Source organism: Pezoporus occidentalis, unplaced genomic scaffold (genome assembly GCF_034315485.1).
Source record: "Pezoporus occidentalis ecotype Australia unplaced genomic scaffold, CSIRO_AGI_Poc_V1 ctg61, whole genome shotgun sequence".
In the NCBI taxonomy this organism is placed as follows: Eukaryota; Metazoa; Chordata; class Aves; order Psittaciformes; family Psittacidae; genus Pezoporus; species Pezoporus occidentalis.
This window is the reverse complement of record NW_026915955.1, coordinates 1,893,032-1,918,067: the sequence shown is the minus strand read 5'-3', so window position 1 is coordinate 1,918,067 and position 25,036 is coordinate 1,893,032. Positions and strand designations below refer to the sequence as shown.

The 25,036-nt window shown below is 39.9% G+C and overlaps 1 long non-coding RNA gene across 1 annotated transcript; it reads left to right on the top strand.

Moving 5' to 3' along the window:
* The first annotated feature begins 12,161 nt into the window (after positions 1 to 12,161).
* Positions 12,162 to 13,399, top strand: LOC134174562 (uncharacterized). The gene is made up of 2 exons (XR_009968692.1): positions 12,162 to 12,252; positions 12,969 to 13,399. It is a non-coding gene; the product is annotated as an uncharacterized LOC134174562 (long non-coding RNA).
* Positions 13,400 to 25,036: the final 11,637 nt, after the last annotated feature.

Sequence of the window (25,036 nt, the reverse complement as noted above, 5' to 3'; positions counted from 1 at the left end):
CAGATGCAGTTCCATTTGTTTTTTTAAACTATCTGTATCTTTGTGCAGAATCCTGCCCGGTTTTAGCACAGCCATGAACAGGAAGAGAGTCTGGTTTTCCTATATGTGCCATGTTTGAATTAGGAGATGAGCAGAGGGTGCACAAGCTGCATCATTTGTGCTGCAGCTCACCCCTCAACAACTAGGTAGGCACTGGCTGAAAAAGAGAAGTAAATAGCCTGGAATTAGGTTCTGCCAGCATCAGGCAGGTAATGCATGTGGTAGAGATGGATGGAGATTGTGCCAGTGGTAGAAAGTATTCCTTCCAAAGAAGAAAACAGGAGAAGAGAAAGCACCATGTCTCTGCAAGTTCTTGATTTTCCCAAAACACCTCTTTGGGAGGTAAAACTACCACTTGGCACATCTTAGAGTTGAGACTCAACTGGTCCCTTGTAAGATGAGAAGAATTTGCCAAGAGAGCTTTCATTTTTGTTAACAAAACCTTTGGAAGACAAACAAGCAATCTGACAAACTCCCCCTAATTTCTTCAGTGGCAAAAAACATTAATCAGCTTGTATAAGACCTTACTCACAGTGAGAGAGCTGCCTGAAAAAAATGTTACGTCTGAAAAAGGAGGTAGGTAGGGAACAGTGCTGCAGCTGATGTAGAGCAATGTTATTAGGAAGTGTGAAGGAGTGGAAGGGAGTTATTTACGATAAACTGACCAACTGATTCCTAAGTTGTTGGTTGTACAATTCATTAGCCCGTCAGGTAAAAAGTGCAAGGCAAAGTGAATCAACATAGTTGCCCCCTTCCCTGTCTGGCTCATCCTGGCGGGTGATAGAGCATAACGGTGTTGGTTTTGACATTATTAGGTTATCCTGAAAATAAATCACTTTTGAAAAGGTGAATAATTGGACAGAGCTTAGTGCTGACAGGCAAATGGTTGGAGGCAGGGTGGTGGTGGTGAAGGGGAGTGGGAAGGGGGGCTGTGGTGTTGGACACACAAGCCCATTCCAGGAGGCCACAAGCATGTGAGGAGCTGTAAGTTTCATTCTGGTTTGTGCTTTGGCAAATGAGAGCAGTTTTTGGTCTGATAAGTATCAATTTGACTTTATGGTTTCTAAAATTATTTTTGATCCAGCTGAGAAATGAGACATACCTTTCCGTGTAATCTGAACTGTGAGAGGTATACCCCTGCCCAATAAAATTAAAAAGTAGTAAATTTTGTCCCTATAAAAAGAAATCCTCACTTTTCCCAACATTTAGCTAATCTGTGGAGTTCTCTGCCATATGTGGTTATCAAGATAATATATTGTATCTGGACTCTTAGAAGAACTAGATGATTTTATGACCATCAGCAACATCTGTAACCATGCAAAAGAAGATCATGATAATGGTAATCCAACTTCATATTTTACAGCATAGAATAAACCCCCTTTGGGACACAGGAAAGACTGAATAATTGACTAGTTGTCTGATAGGTGATTTTAATCCTTCTTCTGGCACCTAAAAGAAAGGGCACCATTAGACACAGTGTACAAAACTATATGCTTGTGTTTACTCCCATCAAAGACTGTGGCAATACTTCAAGTGTTTGATGTGAACTCAAACTTCAAGTCTGAAGGTTTGGTGCCAATAGTAGGTGGTAATTAGTCATTTTTGCATTGAAAATGTAATGAGCTCAATCTACCCTTCCTGGAAAGTTTTATATTAGTGCTATTATTTTATATTAGTTCTGGCACTATGTTGGCATTTAAGGAATACAGATTCACATCCTAATTCCCAAACATTTGCAATGTGATCATGAGTAAATGATGTATAGCTTGTGTTACACATTAGTTTATCCTCTCAAAGTGAGTGTAAGAATAGGGTTTTTTTCATCCTGTGTCTTTCTGTCCCATCTATTCCATATTAGCTTGTCTAGATGAGAACTCTTATAGTAATTTTATACAGTATCTAACAGAAAGACACAGCTTACAACCTGAATTTCTTTGGGGTTTACTCATGCAAAACTCTCTGTTGTAATAAATTGATTTTATTTTGATCTCTACCAGACCTTTAGAGGTATGCCCATCCTGTTTGTAGCACCAATCTACTAAATGTCCTCACTGCTTAAGGAACACATTATGTTTGGGTTGAAATAGTGAAAAGGATCCTGAAAATGCAATTCCAGGTAGTGTAAAATTCCATTTCCTTCTTCCTTCTGGTCTTCTAGCAGTAATTAAGAGGCATTCAGAAAAATCCAAGGATTCCCCTCTCAACCATCCCCATAAATGTCGTGTTCTTCACTGCATGCTGGTGGTGTGAAGATGGGAACAGAAGAGGCAGAATAACAGGGATTGTTGGGGAGCTGGGTAAAACATCCATGCCTTCTCCTGACCTTTTTAACATTTGTGAGCAAGTCCTTCTCATTCAGAAAATGCATGATGGGAAATTTATGACAAGAAAACACCAATAAATGAAACAGGCCATGAGCCATCAGCTTTTAAGGCTCCACAAGAATCTAAGATGAGCCCTTCTCTAAGAGAATACTTATAACACAGTGCATCTTGCAACCCCAGACATGGCTCTTCCACATGCCAAACCCTGTGGTGGCAGACCCACTTAAAGAGATCCTCCCACCCTCTTTGCCTTCTCTTCTCCTTCCCATCCTCCACCCTGCAGTGCTGGAGTTCACGTACTGCTCTGCTGTGATGAGTCAACTATTTGGGTGGCTGTGCTCCCAACCAGATTTGTCATAGCTCCTGCTTTCAAAACAACAGAGAAAGATGTCTCTTTTCTTGCTTTTAAAAAAAAAAATCTGACTGTTGCCTAGGTCTGGTTTGGAGTTCAGCCATCAAACTGGAATGACAAAGGAGGTAACTCTATCAAGCAAAGAAGGAATCTCTTAACACTTCTCTGCTTTTAAAGAATTTGTGCTCTGGAAAAACACCCTCCTGTTAGATAAGGGACAACCCAGAAAAGCCACCATCCATGAGAAGGGGGTATTTCAGGCCATACTGCCCTTCTAATAGAGCTATTGAAATTCATTATCACTGCATGATACAATCACTTCTATATAATTATCAGGATTTGGGCTGTTTTCTTTTTCTGCCATATAGGCCAAAGTAAACCAGATCACTGATAAGACAGACCCCTGGGAAGATCTTCTGCCACACTTGATGCATGGATAGGGTTTTCTGTTCATCACTCAGATGATTTTGTCTTGCACCATCTGTTTATTTTCCCTCTTCTTTCGTTGCCTAAGTTTGAAAGCAGCCTGAAATAGAATAGGATTTATGCTGCGATTTGTAAACCCTGAACTTTTTATTTAGGAGACTCAAAGATTATAAGGCCGAGAAAGGCCTTTGGTATCCTCTTGTCTGACCTTTGCTACAACCCAGGCCATTAGCTTTCTCTGACTTAATTCTTGTTTGGTCTATCTAGTGGAAAAACATCCAGTCCTGAATTAGGAATTGCAAGTGGTGGGGAGAATTCATCACAACTCTCCACAAACTGTTCTTATGGTCAGTTACCCCATCTGTTTGTTAGAAAATTTCCATCGTACTTTAGTTTAGATTTGATAAGCTTCAATTCCCAGCCACTGGCTCTTGTCCTTGCTGCACCTTTGTAACCCCAGTTTTCCATCAGGGGTCAGGTCAGAGAAAGGGCCAGTAGTTATGCACATATATATCACTTTTAGAGATATTTCCAGTCAGCTTGCCTCCTGAGCAGAAATGTGTTCTGAACAGAGTTAAAGGTTTTCTGATTTATATCAGATTATAATTTCTTATCATTCCAAAAGCAAGTGTTTTTGTTAGCTCCATTTGAATTAAGGGCATATAATTTTCTATACCTGTGGAAACGTAACTCCCACTGGATGTTTCTAAGGATCACTGGGTAAATTTTTAAATGAGAAATGGCCTGATACCCTGAACTGCAGAAGACCCACATTTGCCATTGTTGTCAACTGTATTAAACCAAAATATTTTATTTGCAAAGAGAAATCAGTATGTATGAGAGGCCAAAGAGAATTTGTGTTATCATACTTTCTGGTGTTGCAAACTTATGAATTACAATTGATAAATGGATTTGAGGTCTGTTTCCAAAAGATACTGTCATGATATTACAAGATATTTCTCTGATGTGATGGCCAGTTTCTTGAGGATGCTCTGTTAAACAATGTCTAGACCCAGAGAAGCTCAAAAAAATGGCAAATAGTTTGGAATGACAAAGGGCAGCCTAGTATCCACAATTTGCTTTATCAATTGTTCTCCCTGGAGTTATTATATAACTTTTCCTTTTGCAGGAGAACATCCATTGGCACTGAAGCACATTTACTTCAGATGATGCTTTCTGATCTGATTACATGTAATATTTTTTATCTTCTGGTTGCATATAATATTTTCATTACTTAAATATTGTTATGCTCCCCGGCATCTGCCCCTCAGCTATGGATTTGGCTACTGCCAGCATCTTGTACACCAGTAACTTCTCCCCTGAGCCTTATCCAATTTGATAGTATTGACAAATTTGATAATATTTGACAAATATTCTGCCTTTTTTTTTCCTCTAATCTGACAAATCTGTGATTTATCTAGCTCTCCACTGCCTGAAGACTAAGCTGGCTAATTTCCTCTGTGGGAAGGCTCCTTTCCTTCCGTCCTCAGATAACATGGATGCAAGACCAGAGAGTTTTGAGCCTGCATTGTGCCGTTCTTGTAACAGAAACTGAATTGAGAAGTTTCCTGAGTAGTTCTTGAGACTTAATTCTTTAAGAGTCTTTGGATGGGAAGATCTTGACAAATCTGAAAAAAAGAATCGAAGATCGAAGACCAGGAGAAAGAACAAAGCATGTGTGCTTGATCCCTAAACTGTTTTCTGCTACAAGCACTGGTGCACCTTCCAGTGGGAGAGGTGGGTCTGTAAATTGAAGGCAGGTTTTCAAAAGATTGGGTGAGAAGCAATAGTGAGAGTATTTAAATGGTGAAACATAGCTATATAACTATTATGGCAATACTTTTTCTCCTGCTCTATTTTCCTAATAAAAACCCCAGTCTTGACAGGGACAGAGTGGGGACAAAAGGACTGTCAGGGATCAGTTGCCTTGCCCTGGTTGCTAGACCTCTGGGGAGCTAGTGTGCAAGGTAGATAGGATTCGCAACAGATGCAGAAGTAGGCATTCAGACCTCTTTCTCCCATGCATAGCTGTCCCCAGGAAGGAAGAGATGCTTAAAAACATAGAACTGAATTCTTGCTGCATTGCTCTCTTGTGTTGCTTAGTCCTGTTAAACACGCTCATGAGGCCAGGACAAACTGTGAGTTGGATCAGGAAAGTTTTCCCCAGTGGTTTATGCCACAAGCCAGTGAAGAATTGGCAAGGCATAAGAAAACACCCTGTGCTCTCCCACACAGAGCAAGGAGAGTAGCTGGCTTAAGAGGGAGCTGTGTTGGGTTGATGCCAACTGGGAGTTTTCCTTTGTGGATGATGAATTCTCGGTAGCTATTCAAGATCAGCCCAGATGTGGGGTGGTAAGGGGAGAACCTGGCCCATAGGTGGATCATGCTGACACTTCCATGAAGATAAACTGGCTACACAGGAGCCAATCCATCAGATAGACTAGTGAAAAGAATTAAATGAACAGTCAGCTGAAGACAGCAATAAAAAGTCTACTGTCACCTTTGGGGATCAAGTCCCACCACTGTAATCACTAGCACAGATTTTTCCTTTCAGTGCCACTTGACAACAGGTTGCTGCTGGGGCTGGAGGGCGTTTAAATAACAAGCAAATTTAAGTTTAGCTAATTTGCAATGAAACACTCTAGATGTTCTAACTAATGATGCTAGATTATTCATTGAGAAGTGTTCTGTTGCTACCCATGTAATGGGGATGCAAGGACAACTTCCATTTTGAAGTTACAATAGGATGATTTGGTTTTTTTTTGTCAGTCATGTTCATGCAGTAGGAATTAATACTACATGTGAATGAACAAAATAATTACTATGCTCTGCAGTTAGAAGTTCCAGTGTTTTTTGTTTATTTAATAATTTTCTGGACTCGCTCACAGACATTGGCTCCTGTTGTCCAAATATTTCATTTATATTCAACTTTTTGGCTGTCCTGAAATGTAACTGGTCATCTGGCCGAAACCAGAAGGCAGCCAATTAAATTCACAGGAAAACATTAATCTGAGCAGAAGAATTCACAGCACATGTGTGCAATCATTCCTCCTTTTACGTATGCTTTCTGTTCTTTGCCTGCTCCCCCAGCTCCCGCCCCCTGCTTCTTGTTTCACCAGTCGAAGAAGAATGTGCCAACTCTAACAGCACTGTCTGAGGGAACGGAAAATTAACACCAGCTTTGCTTTTGTGCATTCAGGACCCGGTCCAGGAAGGCCAGTAGAGTGACTGTGAATTTTACTCCTGCTTTTACCAGGCCTAGGATCTGGCCTGAGCGTTGTACTGCTAACACATAACAGTGCAGGGTGTGAGGATGGAGGAGGCAGGAGCCAGGGTGTGGGTGGCAATGAGTGAGCCATGGGCTGGAACAGAGGAATGGAATGAAGAGGGAGGGCTTGCAGGAACTGGAAGGAGGAGAGGGGATGGTGGGCATGCTGGGAACAGAGGTCTGGGACCACGAAGACGTACTCTCTCTTGGGCTAAGAGCTCAGGCTGGTTTCCTTAGTCCCCTGCTGTCAGTAAACATCTGTGAACAACCGCTGGAGATGTGTGTTTCTTGTCTCCTTCTCCCTTCCGTTTCATTCTGCAAAAAGTTTCCCGTCTCTGCTGTGAACTTCAGCCTCGAAGAAGGGTGCTGTGGCTGTAAGGAGGTCATGCTCTTCCAGCGAGCCAAGCTGGGGTCACCTCCTGGCATCTCAGGACAAAAAGGGAGGGGATGTTTTTCCAAGGAAGGGATTACATCAAAAAACAAACAGGCTTATGTCAAAAAGGCATTCAGGTGACAAAGTTAAGCACTTACCAGCTGGGTAATAATGGAAAGGATTGTACTTGCACTCTCACGCTGAATGATAGCTGTGCAGTGCAGAAGGAAGTAATCTCCAGGACTACTGCTTTAGGTGTAGCAGAAGGTGGCAAATGGGTGAAAAATAATGTGGAATATGAGGGTTAAAGTGCCTACTTAATGTTCATGGCAAGAATAATTCCACCCATTGCCTGTGCCACAGTGCTCCTAAATAATGCTGAGTCCTACATTTAAAAAATCAAGAACCTAGCAGTTAAATAGATAATTGTGTAGTCCCCCATTTTCTGGGATGCCACACATGGTTCTTAGGCTGGACTTCCATAAGTGAGCAGTGCACAGGTCTTAGCGTCTTGGCATGATCTGAATTTAAAAGGCATTATAAAAATGCTTCATGTACTGGGGAATCAGATCCTGGCTATTGTGAGGCTCATCTCTCTGGGCATTCAGTTTCTCATCTTTGACTGTGAATAGTTAAATAGTTGCTAACTTGTGGATGATAAGTTTCACAATATGGCTTTTGGTGTTTCTCAAAGTTAGAAGTGGTCTGTACATGCATTGAAAGCTGAGTGTAATAAAGTGCATAAAGTGCACACATATATATATGTGTGTGTGTGTATATATCCATATGTCATATATAGTATTCATGAACGCTGGTTGAGAGGTAATAGAAAAGCTATACTATCCCATCAGTAAGGGTCTATGTGAAATAAGGAATTCTGCCATAATAACACCATGATTAGTTCTGGCACTTCTTAACACCGTTATTGATGGACACAAAGAAATAAGGGGGAAATACATTACCTTCTCAACACCAGGGGGAGCCCATCTGGGATATCATCCACTTGCTGGCAAAGGGCGCATGCTGTGTGCTGAGCACAGTCCTTCAAGTATTTTTTTCCTCTCTGCACACACACACTGAGGTTATATCAATCACCACAGATCCACATCACTTACACGCATGTGTATATAACCAAAGTTGTATGATATAGTGTGCTTTATGCTTTTTGTTTTGATTTGGTTATTTAATTCATAATTCAGTTGAGATCTGATACAAATGCTAAGTAGTTTTTTGGCTTGATGTCATACAAAGTTTTAATACAATGCTTTTGCTTATGGCCTCCAGCCAGTGTGTATGCCTTGCACGTCATTTGTGGATGCTCTCAGAAAAGAATGTGCAGAATTGCATTTATTTTTTGGCATTATGAGTTGTATGAAAGCTACTTTAATGCTTATTCTAGGCCAGATATTCAAAAAAATGTAATACTACTTAAATTTTATAAACAAGAGTTTAAACAGGACTGGTTTATGTTATTATTACATTTTTCAATGAAGAGGCAACATAACTGACCATCAGCAGTCAAACTCCTCTTTTGCTTCCTAACAGATGTGTTAGGTACAGATACGTTGAAAGCTTTTCTTAGTGTTGAGCCCAGTTGTTTCTGACAGAAAGCACACAACAGGTTACAAACAGTATGCAGCTTAGCTAGAAGTTTTAGTGTTGGTTTCAAAGGATGCAGAAGGAAATACAAATGTGAGGGACCGTTCTTAGGGTAAAATCTACCTAGAGTGTAATAGGCATTTTGTAAGCATGTGTTCCCTTTTCTTTCTACAGATGTGAAATGCCTGTCAGTAAAAGCTTTCTGACTGGTCCTGTCTGCAGTGTCACATGAAAATAAGGTTTTAGCAACTGCTCTTTCTTCATACAAAACTGAATGTCCCAGCAGTTCAAAAGAGAGATGGCTGGAGGCGTAAATGCCTTGGCTGCCTGGAGTGTAAACAAAATTGATCCATGTTCAACACCTGACAACTAGTGTTTAGGATCTGAGATGTGGACCTCAGTCTGGACATACCTTTTCCATTTCAGAAGCTTTCCCCAGACTGCATGGCAGCTGCTGACTTGTTACCACAGTCCTAGTTCCTGTCACAATTGGTGGCACCACGAGTGCAATAATTTCTGAGAAATGCCATAGCAGATGCTAGAAACAGAGGGACTTTCAGGTTGAAAAGTGTAAATTTTTGATCATTCAGACCTCACAGTTTTGCCCTGGCAATTGCTTGTCTAGAAAGAAGGGAGAAAAAAAATTGCTCAGGATCTCTGGGTTAAAGCTGTGTGATGCCTCTCTTCACAACCCAAAGTGAGCAGCATCTTTAGGTTTTGACTTGCTCATCGCCTTTGGGTTTTGACTTGCTCAAAGGAGCATTGGCTGTAAAATGTAGCACAGAGGCTGCTCTAATTTGCAGCTGTCTGCAGGCTTCTTAGCAACCAGCAGTCAGGACTGCTAGCTTTCCCATATGTGTTTCTTCCTCCTTCCAATCCAGCCCTTGGCAGAAATTAAGGTTTAAAGGAAAGAAAGGGAATGTCTTGAGGTGATCCTATTCAGAGTCAGTTTGTCGTCTTGCAACACCCCCCCCGCCCGCCCAGCAGCATAGAGATCCCACAGCAGACAGAAAATCTAATAAAGTATCAATCTTAATCTGGTGACATCAGTATGATAAATAGCTGCAAAATGACAATAAATATTGAGAGACCAGAAATACAGTGGGTGATGCTGTGAAATGAGGAGTCCTTCAGACACAGAAAGTGATGAAAAGCACTGGAGCAGTGTGCACCATTTGGTCTGGAGAGGAACAGATCATGCACTAAAATATCTATTAAACATAAGCTCCACCAAAAGCTTTAAAATGTCATCTATTCAACGGATTTTAATTAGTTCTGTAAGAAGAGATATTGAGGTACAGCTTTCAATGATTATGGGGCTGAATAGCTGTGCTAACTCAAGGTTATTGATTTGGAAACAAATGCTGACTTCAGATTTTCCTGGGAACAGATGAAAATACCAGCTAGAATAATGTCATATATACATTAAGTCAGAGCACAACATGTTTAGCTATACCAGTTGAAAAAATGATTAGAATATTTTTGCATAGTGTGAAAATGACCAAGAATTAATTTTTACTTTAAAATATACCTGAATTCAGGAAATTTAGTTTGCATTACTTCAGGTGAAATATTTTTTATTATAATTGAATGTGAAAATTGCTAAAATAAATCTTATGGGAATGCTTGTTATTGTCTGATCACCTAAGTACTTTTAATCAAAGAGGTCAAATGAACAGCTAGACATTTGAGTGCTTCCTCTGGATTTCCAGGCTAGATATGCCTGACATTTTGTAGAACACTATCAACTTGATTTTTCAATGTTTGATGAGTTTAGAGTTTCCTGGCTTCTTGTCCTCCAGATTTCTTCTCTGAACAGCTATTGCTGCTGTCTACCTCCGCATTAGCTTCTTGGAGCAAACAGCTTAAAGTCTCTCTATTGAATGCAGTGCTAGCCACTTTGCAATCTATTTCAAGAAAAGGAGAGAATTCTGTCAAAAGAACACTGGGCTATCCTCATCACTGATGGTTTTTAGGGCCTTGTTGAACGAGTGTCTGGAATGAAACAGATTGAACGGAGTATGTACTTAGGGGAGTGTTGCAGAAGATCTCTGGAGAACCCTTTATTCTTGAAACACTTCCTCTATTATTCTAAAAGATAAATAAAGAATTAACTAAGTCAGATATTTATTTTTATTTTAAGTATCATAATGTCTAGACTTTGGTAGCACAGCTAAGTGTTTGGAGTGGTATCATGCTGCTACATTGCAATTTTTTCTTTTTTTTTTTTTAATGTCTGCTGAAGAAAATTTTTCACTTGATGTTCCTGTATAATGATGCTGTTGCCACGTTCATTAAATCCTCTGGCACTTTGCCAAAGGGTTAACCTTTGCTAATCAAACACAAAACAGCAGAGGTCTTGCTCTCACTCGGGCTTTACTACTCCTTACCGGCTGCTTGCAAAATGAGCAGCATGGCAGCGCAGCCAGAGAAGATCTGAAAGGCCCCCAGTTCTGGATACCAAAGCTGTGCTAAACCACAGCTTCAGAGGTCTTCATACACCATTGTAGCAATCAAGCATATAAACAGATTTGAAGACTATTTGCGTGAGTGTTCAAGTCATATCAAATCAGAGAAGGCCAGTGAGAGAGGATGCAGCGGCTGTTAGCAAAAGGGAGTTAACAAGTGATGAGGTCAGGAATGTGCTGATGTCTTTAAGCTGAATGAGGGGGATAAAGTGTGGGGAGTCACAGCTTTTTAGAGGTGAAGCCACTGTTGGGTTAATTAATTGGGGTGGGATGCCTGCACATTGAGGGGAGGAAAGGAGCTTCATTTGGTACATGTATATTTTTTGATCAGAAGTTACAAAGGACTTTGGAGCTAGGGGAAGGACAGAAGTGTTGGGTACAGCTCACTGTCAGGGAGCAAAAGAAACTTGTCAGATATTTTTGAAAATAGGCTGCCGCTCCTAGTGCTAGGAGTGCTTCACTGCAAGTAGCACAAAGGGCCTGGGTGAGACTCCTCACGGTCCCTACAATTTCTGACAAGGCTTTGTCTGCCATAGGTCGGATTTCACATGTAGGAACTGATTTTGATAGCATGAAATGCCACACAGCAGGCTTCCCACAGCATAGTATTTCCCCCTGTCCTGACAATGTCAGGGACTTGGTGAGATTTCTCTGCCGGACAAACCCTATGTGAATGTTCCTCCGTTCTTGGAGAATGTCTTTTCTCCCTGATCTTTTGCTTTACACCAACATCCAAGTAAGCTCTTCCCAGTTAATGGCAAAGGAGTTAATTTCACCATAAGCTATGTGCCCTGATATCAAGGAGCTGAGAAGGCTGGTTTGTTTGACCAAGAAGCAGTGGCCATTGATCTTACACTCTAGCAATTTTAAAAAGCTTGGTTGCTTGTTTTTCTTTCAGTGCCATACTCTTTCTCCTCCCTCCTCTTCCCTTTTTCCTTCATAAAACATTGTAAACTTTACACTGATAAACTTCATCCCAGAGCTTAATTTTCCTGCCAAGTTTGGGGAGGGGGAAAGAGAGTATTTTCAAAAAATATTTCTCTGACTGCCTAAGTACAGATTTCAAAATTAACCAGTCCACAGGATTGCTCAGCTTAACCATCCTAAATATATTACACCCTATCCACCTCCAGAAAGTATAATCTGATGTCTTGGGGAAAAGGATAATTTTGGGAGATAAGTAAAAAAGTCAGCAAATTGTAATTTTGGGGGGTTTTGTGTTCAGCTTTCATAATAATATCTGGAAAGCAAAAGACTTACAGAAGGCATGACTTTGACTTTTAACAATTTTATATTGTAATAGTATTGATTAAAACTACTGATGTCCAATCTTTTATAATTTCAGGTGCTTTAAGATGAAAATAGTATTCTGGGGAAGTTCCAGCGTGCTGGCATGGCCTCAGGTAAGCACCGCAAAGCACAAGTTTTATCCTTTCTTCTCTCAGAAATGCCTGTTGCTTTTCAAAGGAAGAAGAAAAGTAAAGGAAGAGAGATCGGTTGCTTTGGTTGTTGTTTTACCCCCTAGTTTAGTCCAAAATGTTAAGGTAAAGCAGCATCAAGGCTTATAGAAACTTAGCATCTGTATGCAACATTCATATTGTGCAAGACTGGAGACAGCAGGCATTCACTATGGATGGCCATGCCCATTCTAAGGATTTCCATCTCTCAGTTGCCCCTGTGAACAATTTTATAGCTACTTATCCTATTGGTGAAAGAACAAAGTGTGCTGAAGGTAAAGAAAAAGATCCCTTTTTCTTGTTTTAAAATACAAAGCAAGCACAAAATAAATCAAAGGGATAGTTGCATTTCACTGTTAATCAGTGCTCACATATTTCAGCTATTTATGAACATTTTCTAATATTCTAAATATAAGCCAGGATCTTTACAGACTGTGGAGATGAATCCTGGCACTGAGGCCTCAGATGCGATGCATCATGTTATCTGATTTACACCACCTGAAGGTCCCTGGGTTTGGATGAGGTTCAGATGTTTCACCTCAACCCTGTGTCTGGCCCTAAGAGCTACTTTGTACATTTATAAGCTTATCTAAGTGTGACTAATAACTTTTCCACATGCCCATCATTGAACATGTTCCTTCTCTCTTTCAAACCTCCTGAAGGTGGAGGAGGGGAAAATCCAGGAGAAGGTCTGCCTGCCTTTTTTTTGTCTAGCTGACAAGGGGCACAGTCAGGAAAATGTGGCTGGAGCTCCTCCGCCCAACTTCAAAATGGAAAATAAAGAAGGGTCTGGTCGCAGAAGCATAAGAAGATGAAAAACTTGTTTGGTTGCTTGCTTGCTTGAACTGAAGGACTGATGTTTTTGTCTCCATTTTTTCCTCCACTCCATCATGCAAAGAGTTATTCCAAAATCACTTGGCAGCTGCAAGAAAGCTATTTCCTAACCCTCAAAATAACTTTTGTTTTGAATAGTTCCCAACTCCTTAAAAATGCATCCACATGTATGTATGTTTTGCATGGGAAAGAAAACTTAGGGTAGAAAGAAATACTCATGGTTAATGACAATTAAAAGTCTGTTACAACCATTATTAAATTCAGACTCAGTTCTGTGTTTAGAGTTCTGGGCATTAATGAATATATATTTATGATATTAACTGTGCAAGCACTAAGGTAATGGGCCGTCCTAATCCCAAACTTCTGCCATCTAAACAGAAAGGGTGAGTCTGCTTAGACCCACAAGTTCAATAAAGGAAGGGAATATTTTAACTTGCTACAGTCTGAAAAGGCTTTTAAAACACTTTTGGCTGGCAGCCACATAAACAGAAATACCAAGGCTGACCTGCACAATACAAAATAAAATGATGGGAGTGCAGTTTGCCCAGCTTTGCTTGACAGCCTTGCTTCACTAGCTAGCTGAGGGTCAATGTATGTTGTTGAATACTTCTGGTACCTTTCATCTGCCTGTGGACTGCCTGAGCACAGCCCTGCTGGGAGATTTCATCCTAGCAGTGGCCAATAGTGAGCTCAGGAAGTTAATTACACTACATTTGTACCTGTTCCCTGCTACTTTCATGACAGTGGAGACAACTTGGTATTCATCTCTGAGAGCTCAGCAGGGGCAGTACAGCAGAAGAAAAGATAGCAGGAAAGCAGACTTTGGAAAATAAAAGACATGGATACTTGGTAAAAAACAGGCATTAGCAAATAAGGCTGGATTTTTTTTAATTTATTCTATATATAGCACTTTCTGTCTTTTCCAAAGAACAAAAATTGTGAATAACCCTACTAGCATTTCCATAGCACAAAATGTCTCCCCCTCTTCAGGGCAGTAAGGGGACAGATTCATTGCTAAAGAATGATGGCATGATAAAAACATCCGGAAATTGCATATTTCTCAACCAGTTATTGTCTACTTCTTCTTAACCTAACTCTTTCTACTTGAAGAGAGCCTGGGGATTTCCAGCCTTCCCTCCCTTTCAAACCGGAGCTGTGAAAAGCTGTTGTTGCTCTTCTTCAGCTGGCCTTGTTACTGTGTGAGTCCTACCACCCTCCTCCCCTCTGTGAATGCTGAAGGATTTGCAAAACTCCACACTGCTTGTCAAAAGAGAGGCTTCCACACATTTTAGGGTTCCCTTCAGAGACGCATCTAAAAAAATTAGTCCTATTGCTCTATTTCAGCAGATCTCAAGCCTACAGATTTATTATTTTTAATGAGCTGCTTCCAATTCACTGATAAATAAAATGTATCCCTGTTATGCAAATAATAATGACTCGCAAAAGCCACTTCAAATTAAAAGTGAGAGAAGGCAGAGTTAACTAAGAAAACAAAAAGCCAAGAAAAGAAGTAAGTGATAAGCAGGTATTTGACTGTGATGCGTCACTGGACAGGAAAAGTTGAACCATTTGACCTCTGGAAGTCTGTTCCAACTGAATTATCCCATGATCCTAAAAATATTCAGCCTTCTCATCCTGCAGGATTGTCTCCAAAATAAAATGCCCATTTAATATCTTCTTTTTACTGTAGTTCTCAGAAGCCAGCACCTCTGCTTGCTCCTTTCTTGTCATACTTTCCAGCACTGCAAGTACAGCAGTAAAACCATTCCTTTCTCTGCACATAACTTGGGCAAGGATTGGATACTTAAGGAAGATAACAGATTTGATGAAGAAATTCAGAAACACAAAACTGACAAATAAAATAAACAAGTTTATCGTGTTTCCTGCATGAAAGCATAAAAGGAAAGTTTCAAAGGAAACAACTTTAAAGCAACAGAACATGTAAGAACATGTGATTTAAAAGAGTTTACGAACTAAGATTTAAATATAGGCTTTTAAGTTGGCTGGATGATAGCTACTCAGTTCTTTAAAGGTTCTGGATTGTTTTGTTCAATGACAGAAATGATTTAACTTTATTAATAACTTTATTATGTTAGTTAAACAAACTGAAACATAACAAAATAGATAAAAAGAACGAAAAGAAAACCCCAACAACTTAAATCCATCAACACCCTGCAAAGAAGCCCCAGACTATCAAGCAGTTTGAGCTATTAAAACTAACATCAAAATAAATTAGGAATTAAGCAATGCAGCTATCAAATCAAGACTAGGCCAATTATCAGCCTCCCTTTTTTGAACTCTGTTCTGGTTATGAGGATTTTGCCTCCTGGAACCGCATCAAGCAGTGGTATTACACAACAGACACCAGGAGAGCACTCCTGATGAGCAGAATGGGGTATCTTTTCTTTCCCAAAAGCTGTCTTTCCATGGACTGTTAACACAAACCATAAACCAGGTCCTATTTCAGTCTTTCTTGTGAAGTATATCTTACAGATAGAGGACCAAGAATCCCAAGAGCATCATTCTGAGGCATGAGAAGGTAACAGCATGTTTTGAGTGAGGGGCAGGCTGAGCTACCCCTGCCTCTAGTGAATGCTTAAGATTGTTTCAAAACACAGACACAATTCAGTCACGGACATAGGTCCTTGCCAATTCCAGATATGTTGAAGGAGGTGGGATCTGCCCTTGCTGTCCCACAGCTGCTCATTACTATTCTTCTGTTAGATGGTATGATTCTTTCAGGTCTTCTGGTGACCCATTTTGTGTGGGTACTTCCCATGAAATGGACTAAGTTAGCAATGACGTATATGTGAAACTACCAGTTTATTTTGCCCATCCTAGGTAGTTCTGGGTGAGAAGAGGTCACTGGACAGTCTGCCACCTTCTGTGTAGGACTGAGCACTGCTAGCAGTGGGGTGATGGTGAAGAATTAGGACTGGGTTGGAACTGTCATCTCTGTAGGGAGCAGCTGAAGTTGTTCAGAGTCTGACAGAGGAGTGTCTGCAGTATTATCTGTTGTGATGGGGACTTTGACTGACCCTCATACAGACCTGCAGCAATTCCACAACAAAAATTTAAGTATTTAGAAAGACTGGGAGATTTCCCAGCTAGGGATGAATCAACAGCTGAAAAGAAATCCAGAAGACAAAACAAAAAGGAAGGAAAAATATGCAGTTCATGAACTCTAGCTTTCATAACAGCTGACATTCTCTTAGAATGTATCTTGGAGCTCTGTTCAAAAAAGACACAATGCTGGCAAGTTCCTTCTACTACATGAATGAAGAAAGACTGGGCAGCTGTTGGTACAGTTTCTTTAGTGACATCTTGAACTTCTTTTTCCCAGAAGGCCCATGGAGAGATTGAGTGACAGATGTGTTCCTCAGCTAAGGGGCTTCTTGGCCTTTCCCTGGTTTCTTACAAATAACCTCTCAGTGTGCTTAGTCAGATCTTCCTCCGACCTATGGACAAATCAGTTCCAATGGGACAGTGTGGGAGATATGCAAATTTATCTAATTGAGTTCAAATATGAGTTCCTCAGTTATCATAGAATCATAGAATAGTTAGGGTTGGAAAGAACCTTATGATCATCAGTTCCAACCCCCCTGCCCTGGGCAGGGACACCTCACACTAAACCATGCCACCCAAGGCTCTGTACAACCTGGCCTTGAACACTGCCAGGGATGGAGCATTCACAACTTCCCTGGGCAACCCATTCCAGTGCCTCACCACCCTAACAATAAAGAACTTCCCTTCTAATATCCAGTCTAAACTTCCCCTGTTTAAGTTTTAACCTATTCTGGGCAAATTTCTACTGAAACAAAACCTTAGAATATTTTATCTCTTTATATCATAGCATATATGCCTGTGATCTTCCCCTCCAAATAGCAAAAATGTAGGCACTGAACACCCACATTCCAGAGGAAGCCAAGATGGTTTTATCTAAGTGACAAGGTCCAGGGATGATAGTACATTGCCGGGTTATGTAAGGTCCAGTTCACATATCCAATTAAAAAGAGAGTTTTTGTCAACAACTGACCACTTAATGTTCATTTATCAGCAAAGATAAAAGTTAGTGAACCAGAGAGCTGACAATCATCGTTCCATTTAGAAGGCAGCATTGCATTGGGCAGCTGATCTTCTGGCATCTCTCTCAGTACAGAAACGCTACTTCAAAATTTCTAAGATGAAGTGCAGTTAAGTAAATTTATCTCGCCCTGGTGTATTACTGTTCTCACCATGTGTAATGTTCATTTCCTCTGCTGGAATCCTGATGCGCTGCAGCAGGTTACACAGCCCTGGCTTCTGTGAACCCATTGGCTTCACTTAGGATACACGTCTTCATTTTCAACAATGTTGTCATGTTTCTTCCTAATCCAGGCCACTGTGTCTGCTTATTAACTAATAGGAGGTATTTCCTCAGGACAGTTCTTGTCTTCATTAGTATGTTTGCTGGTTTATTTCAGACCTGCCAAAATAAAGAATGCATAATAAGTTTCAGAATAAAAGCCCTGGACTTTTTAAAACTTCATTTGTATAATGAAGTAATGCCTAGGTTCTTGACCTCTTATGTTCTCTTTTGGAGGCACAGTTTGAGCATGCCAAGAACTGAAACCAAAACAGTCATTAACTCATTAAGATTTAGTAACTTCAGACCATGAATGAGCTTAAAATATTACATGCCTTTTTGCCACTCTTCTGTCTTTCCCTCCAGGTGCCATGCTTCTTTTGTGAGCCCAGCAACTGAATAGGTCAGGCCAAAATTTAGCCCTTAGTGATCTCAATAAAGGGTCCAGTGCAAAGACTCTTGTGGATAACACAATAGACAGTACTCAATCTTTCGAACTCTAAAGCTGGTACAGTTATACCATGTAAGAAAAGAGTGCTGCTTAGATAAACTAAAAACTGTCAGCGGGAAAACTGATAGTAACTGGGACATAGGGGTTTTGAGGATAAAACTAAAATAAGCTGTGACAGCTCAGTCCTGTAGTCCTTTTTGAAAAGCCACTCATCTCATAGCCAGTGGAAATGTTACCTGATGAAGGCCCGCGCACTCCAGACATCAGCAGTGTTCTTCATATTTATAGTCCTGTAAATTATGGATATGCAGCCATTTATCTTTCCTGGACCAGATTCAAACCTGGAGTAAGCTCGCTAGGCTTGCAGCTGGGTAGACTTGGCCCTTTTTCCTCTTATGCAGATCTTGCTCCAGAAAAGCACTTAACTTTTAAGGATGAGGATAATCTGATTACTTTTTGCTGGAACCTGTGCATTTGACTTTAGGCATGTATTAGAATTAAAGTGCCCACAACAGGGATGTGATCATTCAGTTTACTCTTACTGATAAATAAAAATATTCCTAGTTACATCTGAAACTGGCAGCTTTGGATGCAACCATTTTCTTTCTGCTTCACACTGATACTAGCACACAAAAGCAGCTAGATGTCTCACTAGAACAAACTCTGAAAAACTTTTCCTTTCCCAACTAAGATCCCTCAACTCACAGCTTTAAGTTTCAGAACATAAAAAAAAAAACAAAAGGTCACAGAGCACAGAGAGAGCTTCTTGGATAGGGTCAAAAATAAGTGGTGCTGCTCCACTTCAGTGTAGATTGTTCTGAAAAAAAAATACATAGGGAAAATCACCTATTGTCATTTGGATTGTTTGACTGTTTCAGTCCATTTTGTAACACATGGAACACAAGCATGTAATACAAGGAAGTGAAAATCTCTGAAAAAAAGAGCAGTTACTATTTTATGTATGTCCAGCTGAATGCACTTATGGTTGTTCTTAGAATATCTTCACTGAAAGAGAACTTTTTTATCATATTCCATCTTTCTATTGACTGCAATCACTATTGCATCAGGTTTTAAACAATGGGTGCAATTATGTAACTTATTTCCAAGCCAGCTAGCTTGCTTTTATTGACCCTTAAGAAATAAATATATGTCATTAAACAACTGAACAACCTTGAGAAGTGGTTTCACCCCTGGGAAGTAACTCTGTAGGATGGGTAATGAATAAAAAGCTTATCAGAATCTTTGCAACATATTAGAAACATTCTCCAGAATACCTATAAAATTCATTACAGACTAATAACCTGCACTGAAGCCTGATAAGACAGAAGCTCAGGAAAGGGTTGAAAAAAACCACAATCTGTTACAGTAATGAAAATCAAGTGTTTGGAGTAGAATAGTACTAAGTACATAGATAGGGAGCATTTCTATTTGGAAAAAAACAGTAAAAGAAAAAAAATGGTTTTCTCACAAGCTACAGAAAAAAAAAATCTTAGCTCTTAATGCTGCAAATATCCGAGCTTCAGCACTGAGTTGTGCAGTCTGTAGGCTGTATCTATGTCGCTAAGTAAAAGAGGGTCAGGAATCCAGACTTGTGTCTGCCCTACTTAGGGCTCACTCACTCTGGAGTGGACTGACAGCATAACAGTCCTGTGGGTCCCCTATGGCCAAAAAATACAAATGTCCTTTTGTATATGCTTTTCAATTTCAGATGTCCTAAGTATTGTGATGGCCACCTAACTGGTGCTTCAGAGCAACGAGGGGAAGGCAGGCAGGGTATATCCTGAAGCATTTAGGCATGATCCCTGGAATGAAGAGTTGACACAACTGCACCAGGGCACAGCCCAGGAGAAAGCTTGCTGAAGCAGTCTAAAACAAAAATTAGAGATGATCAGGGGCCTGCCCTGACCTCATGTCCCTGCCATTGATTAGTTCATAGCATAGTCATTCTTTCAGAGACCTCTCATAGCTAAGTGGCCTGCAACCCTTTTTGCACACACTTTAACTGTGGATCCAAATGTTAGGCATAGGGTCAAGGCAGAAGGAGAGACCACATAACTAATAATCTTTCCCTTCCTTATGGGAACAGAGGTGGTTCATAGGTCTTGGGATGGCCCTCTTTAAAGGAATTCGCTAGCTCTCCATGGTGTCAGTGGAAGAAGGAAGATTTATTAGCATTGGTAATAGGAGTGTATGTCTGGAAGCAGACAGAAATGCCAGAAAGGAAACCTTATAATTGTAAAAAGTGTGAAAATATAGAAACTGCAAAAAGATCATTAAAAGCATAAAGCAGTATTTATAGTATTTATATATAACTGTACAGTATTATTATTAGTATTATTAGTAGTAGCATATATAGTATTATATATAACTGTATAGTATTATTATTATTTATATATAACTGTATAGTTTATAGTATTTATATATAACTGTAAAATAAACACTAAAATGCTTAATTAATAGGATTTAAGAGGGTAAATTGCAAAATGATGAGTAATCTTTCTACCCCACTTTTAAATTAGGAAGAAAATCCAGCTTGAAATCATTAGCAACTATTTGACTTTGTATTTTGCAGAGAGTTATTGGCTGTGATAACTAGATGCCATTGTCTTATATGCTTTGAAATCTCTGAGCCTCAAAGATACATTTGGCTTAAAAACAATTCTTTGCCACTGTAAGAATCATTTTGGTTAACATTACTGAAAGCTGTTCTTATTGCAAGCTATCTCTAGAACTGAGGTTTTGATATCAGTGCCAAACTTCACAATACAGATTGTGAAACCACAAGGTTGGCACCATTAAGAAGCGATGAAATTACACAAAACTGAGATCCAGGTGCAATTTTAAAGCCAAGTGTGGGTCATGGTTTTGGAAAACAGAAACTAAACAAACCCTCAACTGATCAAGGTTTTAAGTACACCCAGTTCCCACTGCTGTTTCCTATGTTTCTATCAGTGGTGCTGACTAGACACAGAAATGCAGTGACTTCCCTTTGACATCCATGTCCATCAGCAGTGTTGCCACTATCAGCCCAAATGATCACTTTTTATTTCTCAGTTTCCCACTTTCCTGGCAAAGAGTAACTCCTTTAGGCACTAATAAATTTATTAATTTATAGAGATATTTCTTTTACCCTAAGTAGAACCTTTTCCACAGAAAATGCCAATTTTAAGAAGCAGGCATCCACTCCTGAAATAGGAGGGATCATTACAAGCATATGCAGCAAATGAGAGTACCCTTCAAGCACATCAAGATATTTCAAGCTCTAGCTGCAGGTACACTGAGCCAAAATAAGCTAGAACTACCACAGAAGCCAGCAGTCCTGTGCTGCCCTGCTCCTGCTGCTGTTTGAAAAAAAACCCACAACCAAAACAAAACCAAAAAAAACCCCAAATTAAAAAGTTTTATTTTTGTTTATATTTCTGTTGCATCTTTGGTTCAAAAATTGAAGATGTTCTTGGTGCATGAAGAAGTAGAACAAGATTGTTTTATTTTCAGCTCATCAGCTGGTGTTGGCTCAAAATGTTAAAGTGAATATAAAACAAAGGCTTCAGTATAGGTTTTAGGCTGCTCTATTAGAAACCAAATCCATAATATGCCTGATTATAATGGGAATTAAAAACATTCACTTGTGCTGGTTGGGCTCTTTTTTTTACCCTTCCTTTCTTTTTCCTGTGACAAATACATTTACTTATTGAAAGAGCACACTCATACTGCCAGTTTTCACAGTTATGGTTAAGTCTTCACACAGCCTCCAGTGGACCTGTTTCTGAAGTAAACAGTGTTTTCCCCTGTGTGTTGCAAAGGTAAGTGGCTAATGTGTCAAAGCAATGATTTTAGGGATTGGATTAATTCTGACTTTCTTCTCCACAAACAGATATCTGTAATACAGTATAGGCACTGCCAGTAATTGCAGAGGTGCCTTTGATGAGATCTATGATGCAGTGCTCTTTTTTTTAAGGGAAAAGTAAGATGTGAGTAGGAGGAGCTCTGGACAACCAGCATTTGAACAGGTGATCAATTCTTGTGCAGTAAAGTTCTCTACTATGTCACATGCTATTTCATTTATCAGCTTGAGAAAAGCTATTTGGCTAAATTCATGCCTCATGCCTCTAACAGCTATGACATCAGGATAGATATTGGCTCATTGATTTTATATTCCTTAGGCTGCTCAGGATTTGGTTTGGAAATATGAATAGTATGAAATATGTTTTCTGATGTTGAAAGAAATAAAATGCAGAAATTTTGGTTCCTAACTGTCTGATTCTTGTTCTGGCATAAACAATACTAAGAAAAAGAGTACACACTGGTCAAGCCATGTGACTGATTTTCTTAAGTTGAAATAAGCTCCTTGTGTGAATCCCTATCTACTAACACAAATGGTAATAATCTTTTGACTAGAAGAGAGCCAAAATTTATTCCTGACAGTTTTAGATGACTATTGCTATAAATAGATGAAATGTGACCTTTTTCATGTGTTAATTATCAGGATATTGAAACTACAGTTTTTGAATCTGCTTAGTGTCCAGATGCCTGGAACAGTCTGAATCCCGCTAAAACTTCCTGGCCCTGCGCATGTAGATAGCAAAAGGCCAGGACCCAATCCCTGGGTTCAATTTGTGTAGCAGCTTATCCCACACGCAGCTGCATTGTCACCAGCAGTAAGGGTTGCAGAACCTTATCCAAATGAGATTTCTAGATATTTTATGGGTATTAATTAATTCCATCCTCCAGTTTCTTTCATTGTTTTCGGTTTTCAATAATTACTATTGGGCTTATTTCACTCCCAAAATCTGTGTTGTGGGAATTCTGTTTATATTTGAAGTCTTTTAAAAACCTGCCAGAACCTTAAACTTTAACTTCTCCCATGCCACAGCTGGGTACAGTGACTTTATAGTGATACAGCCTGTTTCTAGGCTGAGGGTGTAATGACAAAACACATTTTGCTAGAAGATAACCTCTCTTTCCCTGGTACCTTTGTTATTAATTCAAGAAGACACAGAGGTGCAAACCAGCTTCAAACACATTTTATTCTCAGTTACTGGAGCATGTGTGCAAACCTCAGGATTTGCACAGATGATCTGTGAGTATGACTTTATTGAGTATATCTGAGGTCCAAAACCACTGGGAGAATCAACCACACGCTTTTAGCACATTGCTGAAGATTACTGAGTACTTTTCAGGACACCTTTAAACCAAGTGCTGAAGATCCTCTAGCTGCCTACAAAAGAACTGTTACATGACCTAGAGCAGTACAACTACCTATTATCACACTAGGTGAGGTCCCTGGAGAGTATGTTTGCCAAGATGGCATGACCTATTTAATTGAGCTTTGAAAAATTTGTCTGTACAGCTTGCCATTCTGGAATTAGTACAGTCACCTCTAGAACATCTCTGTATTGTCTGCATGAGTGGGATAGCTCCTTAGCTTTGTTTTTTGATTAAACGTAAAGAAATTATAAACAGTAAAGAGACACTGAAATACCTTCATAAGTGAGAAAATCAGCAGTCTCAAGAGTAGAGTAGATGTAGAATCACCAAGTCCTGATATGTACATGCATCATAACCTGCAACCTACAGCCCCTGCAGCATGACTGCTTGGTCCAGCCTATCACAAGTATATGCTTAAGACTGAGAAAGGGCAAAGGCTGGATTGTGTACTGTTCTGGTACTTGTTGCAGGAGATGCAAGCTAATGATTTAATAGAATAACTCTGGCTATTCTTTTGTGGTCTCTAAAAAGGGTTTTCCTAGCCCCTGATCCTTGAAGAGCACAACCTTACCTGAGCCTAATGTCATGCATGTTCTGTCATGTGAGAATTACCAATTTATTGGTAAGCCCAGCACAAAAGGCAGACAAAAAGTATTACCCTTTTTGAGAAATCTATTCATATCTTTTCTAGTAAGTGAGGGTAATTGCAAGCATGAGATTGGCATCAGAAGTTTGACTGAGGTCCCAGACACATGTAAAGGTTTCTGGCAGTTCTTTCCAATAGGTCATGAACTATCATCTTCTTTTGTTACATAAATTTATTCATTTGGGTACAGCGCAGGCCTGTATACCTACCAATGCAAGTAATTTAAAATTAAGACTCCCAGTCTTTTCTGGCTCTATAGCATAAGTTCCAATGCAAAATGTACAGAACACCCACGTAACCCATGGCTTTTAGATCTCAAAGTAAATGTTTTCACATAATCATGGATTGCATCCAAGCAAATGTCTGTAAGATGACATTTCTGGAAGCTTTTGCATCTTTACATTATATTTAGTTTACACAATATACTGTACAACTGGAAAAAATGGCCATATGAGCCAGACCAACATTTGACCTCTTGTAGAGTGCCTTTGAGAACAGGCTATTTCTCTGCCCTCCTCTACGCTAACACCTTTTACATCAGACAATTTCCAAATCAGGAATTTCTTTGAAGTTTCTAGTCTTTCTTTCATAGTTTACTTTTCAAAACATCACAAGGCCAGTGGAATTCTTGTATTCATGTGCTGGGGCCCCCCATGCAAACGAGCCAGGATCTGAATTTCCCTCTCTTCTTGTCGTGGTTTACACTTCTTTATATCCACCTTATTTTCCTCTCTCCCTGAGGCAGTCCTGTTCCAGTCTGAGTCACTGAGGGTCCCCAGAGTTTCTGTGTGGGGTTGAAATTTGGACCTCCTGGCCCTACCATCATGCAGCCTTTGTCCCAGAGGCATCATCCACCTTGTTTCTCAGCAGAACTCAGCACAGCCAAAGTGCTGGAGCACCTTTGGTGTTAAGGGAGTGGGGCTACCTGTCTCTGTAAAGGCCCTCAAATCTACATGAAATTGATCCAAAACCATTTAGAGTAAGGGAACTAACACATTTGTACTGGAAATGTATCAAAAGGCAAAATCCAGCGCCTTCTATCATCTGGCTTTCTAATACTATGCATGCTGTTTCCAGGGCTTCTGTCAAAACAGGCAGTGAGCTGTTCTCTTTGTGGGAACTGCTGTGAGGAGGGCATGATGGGGAAATAATTTCCTTTTGAGTGCTTTGGAGTATCCTATGGAGCCTGATCCAAAACCCACTGCAGGCATTGAAAGTTGTGCCAGAGGGACTGTAATGCTCTTTG